Source organism: Callospermophilus lateralis, chromosome 10, assembly GCF_048772815.1.
Source record: "Callospermophilus lateralis isolate mCalLat2 chromosome 10, mCalLat2.hap1, whole genome shotgun sequence".
NCBI lineage: Eukaryota > Metazoa > Chordata > Mammalia > Rodentia > Sciuridae > Callospermophilus > Callospermophilus lateralis.
In genome coordinates this window covers 102903678-102907479 of record NC_135314.1, presented here as the reverse complement: position 1 = coordinate 102907479, position 3802 = coordinate 102903678, and the positions used below count along the sequence as shown (strand labels likewise).

At 35.2% G+C, this 3802-nt stretch overlaps 1 pseudogene; it reads right to left on the bottom strand.

The window, feature by feature from the left end:
• Window positions 1-2692: 2692 nt before the first annotated feature.
• On the bottom strand, window positions 2693-3084 carry LOC143407905 (small ribosomal subunit protein uS10 pseudogene; annotated as a pseudogene).
• Between the last annotated feature and the right edge of the window lie 718 nt (window positions 3085-3802).

Below are 3802 nucleotides of genomic sequence, written 5' to 3'. Positions count from 1 at the left end.
TCTTTCCTTTTTTTAAGATGGAATTCCCAATTTTGAAGTTATGAATGAAATCCTGAACTTTCTAATTGGTTCCTTTTCTGTCTGTGTATTCAGTTGTACATGTAAAAGGCATATGCTATTCTTGGTAATAGACTAGTAGGGATGGCTTGTCTTTAGTTCTTTATAGTTGAGCATGGCCTCAATAATTTCTTTCTTCTGTCAAGATGTTAAAAAGCATGAAAATAAAAATAGCCCTCCCTATTTTGTGCCCTTGAAATGGTTATTGTCATATTTACATGAGAGAGTATCATGCAGTTTTCCAAAGTGGAATTGTTATGTTATTCAAGAACTTGTCATATTTTCCCAGTGAAAAATTTAGTATCTAACTTTATTTAGTCTTATTTATTTATTTATTTGCAGTACTGAAGAATGAACCCAGGTCCTCAAACATGTTAGGCAAGTGCTCTACCACTGAGCTATAGCCTTCCCCACTTTTTAAAAAATTTTATTCTGTAACAAGATCTTCCTAAGTTGCCCAGACTGGCTTTGAACTTGTGATCCTTCTCCCTTAACCTTCTGAGTAGCTAGAATTATAGGTATGTGCCATGCCAAGTAGTCTTATTTATTTATTTTGGTACTGAGGTTGAACTCAGGGGTGCTCTACCACTGAGCTATACCTTAGCCCTTTTTTATTTTTATTTTGAAATAGAACCTCACTAACTTGCCCAGGCTGGCCTCAAAGTTGTAATCCTCATGCCTCAGCTACCTGAGTCACTGAAATTATAGGTGTGTATTTTTTTATAAATACCTTTTGTCCCAATAAGGTATTTATAAAAAAACAAATTTGAGATTGTACATTATGTTAGATTCACATACCTCTTTTGTCTACTTTAATCTGAAATTATAAGTTATCATTCAAGACCTTACCCAGAGTTAAGCAGCCTTGATAAATTTACCATTTTAGAATATGGTTCTCATACTCAAGATATTTAGAAATATCTCAGAATTGATATGGGTTAAGAAGGCTATTAATCAAATGCACAAGAGGCTAACTTGTAACATTTATAAATATGACTAATTTACAAGACAGTATGATCTTTATCTTAGTGTAGCCAGACCTGTATTTGAAGCTCCTGTGTTATAGCCAAAAGTCACTGATGAGCAAGGAAAGAGATTGAAGCCAAGAGTTGCCTATGTAATTGAGACTTGTAACAGTGTCAAGCTGATTCCTTGCCACAACAGAACACAGGAACTCAGGAAATCCAGAGTGATGGGACATGCCTCCCTGATTAGTACTGTGTCAGTGCCAGAAGTTATCACTAGAGTTTTAGTGTTAGTAAATGTGTTTATGTTGATTCCATATTTAGATTATTTGCTTTATTATTTCTAGCTTGCTTGGCCTGTTACTTCTAGCCCAATGAACATTTACTTTTTAAAATAGTTTTTCCATAACTTCATACTTAGAAATAAGTTACAAAAATACTACAATGGGGCTGGGGATATGGCTCGGTGGTAAAGCGCTCGCTTTGCATGTTCAAGTCCCTGGGTTTGATCCTCAGCACCACATATAAATAAAGTTATCGTGTCCAACTGTGACTACAAAAAAATAAATATTTTTTAAAAAATAGTATTTTAAAAAATACTCAAAGAATTCTTAAATATTTTTTATCCAGATGTGCAAAATTTTACCTCATTTACTTTCTTTTCCCTTCTTACTAATTATTTTTTTACTTAACCATTTAGAGTAAGATACAGGTTGGGTGTAGCTCAGAGTTAGAACCCTACCTGGCATGTACAAGGCCCTGTGTTCAGTTCCCTGCATCACAAAAATCAAAAGGTAACATACAGACACGATGCTTCTTTACCTTCTTAAGTATTTCAGTGCTTACCTTCTCTAAAAACAAGGAATCCTGTAATCACAATGCAATGTTCAGAATCAGAAAATTAACATTGACTCAATACTGTTATCTAAGCAGGAAACTATTTGGAGGTTTTGTCCCAATAAGGTATTTATAAAAAAACAAATTTGAGATTGTACATTATATTAGATTCACATACCTCTTTTGTCTACTTTAATCTGGACCAGTTCCTAAGTATATGTTTTATGGAAATGACATTTTTAAAGAGTTCACGCCAGTTATTTTATAGAATGGCCTCAATTTGGCTTTGTCTCGTGTTTTCTCATGATTAGATTCAGGTTATGCCCTTTGGCAGGACTACTCCAGAATTCATGCCAAATTCTCAATTCATTATATTAGGGGACATGTGCTTTTAATTAGTCCAGATGTTCCCAAATCTCCTTGGGTTATTAGCTGGATTTCTTTCATAAGGAAGAGCTTCATAGGAGTGTGGATGCTAGGATTTTTTTTTTTAAATGTTTATTTTTTAGAAGTAGTTTGACATAATACCTTTATTTTATTTATTTTTATGTGGTGCTGAGGATTGAACCCAGGGCCTTGCACGTGCTAGTCGAGCGCTCTACCGCTAAGCCACAACCCTAGCCCCAAGGATTTTTAATCTCATAAGATTTGTTAATTTTCATTGATTTAAAAAAAATTCATTTCAATTTATAGATACTGAGGTTTGCTCTTTGATGTGCAGGTCTGAATTTTAAAATAGATTATGTAATCAAAATGGAGAACAATTCTAACATCACCCCTCCCCCGCCCCCCACAAAATTTACTACTCCCCTTTTCTTTCTTTCTTTTTTTTTTTAACAATTGATAATCAGTTTATTAAAACAGTTGACATAGGCATCTGCAATGATGATTTCAACCTTCTCTCCTGGCTCAATACTGATGAAAGTAATCTGCTTAACAATCTCAGAAGGACTGTGCAAGTCAATGAGTCCTTGTGGATTCTCATCTGGAAAGGATTCCAGGTCTTGGAACCTTCACCACAAGATGTTTTTCTTTTAGTGATTCTCAAAGTCTTAGTAGGCATGCAAACAGGTCCTTTCACTTTGAGATTCTTTTCCTTTATGCCTCTGATCAAGTCAGCATATACTTTGTCAAGCGATTTCACATTTCGACTGGTAAGGATAATTCTAATATAATGAATCACTATCTGTTCCATGGGTGCCTTTCTGGTGTCTTTAAATGCCATGACTGTGGTGCAGCTTCCTGACCTACTTGTTACTCAGCGAGAGAGAACAGCAGTGAGTCAGGAGCAGAAGCTGGCAGCATGGTGCTCTGCTACACTCAAAACCGCGTTGCTTTCAAAAAGGCTACCCCCTTTTTAAGCATTTTCCCTGAGTTTCCTTGGCAATTTCTAATCTTATTTCTTCCAAAATAATGTGGCTTTCTGAATTTTTTTTTTTTAATTTAACCTTGAGATTCATCCAAAGTGTTGTATATATCAAGAGTGGCTCCTGTTTATTTCCGAATCATATTGAATTGTACAGATGTATCACAGTTTATTCTTCTGTTGAATTGTTTCTAGTTTTTGATTATTAGTAGTAATTGCTAAGAACATTTCTATACAGATTTTATTTGGGGGTGGTACCAGGATTGAACTCAGAGGCAGTTGGCCACTGAGTCATATCATATCCCTACTTTTTGTATTTTATCTAGAGATGGTCTCACTGAGTTAGTTGCTTAGCGCCTCGATTTTGCTGAGGCCGGCTTAGAACTTGGGATCCTTCTCCTGTCTCAACCCCCAAGCTGCTGGGATTACACGTGTTCGCCCTCACACCCAGCTAGGAATGTGATTGTTGTATTTTATAGTAAGAATGTTTAAAAAAGTATGTTTATAGTAAGTATATAAATATGTTTATAGTAAGTACAATAAGTATGTTTTTAAAAGTCAGCCCAACTGTTTTCCA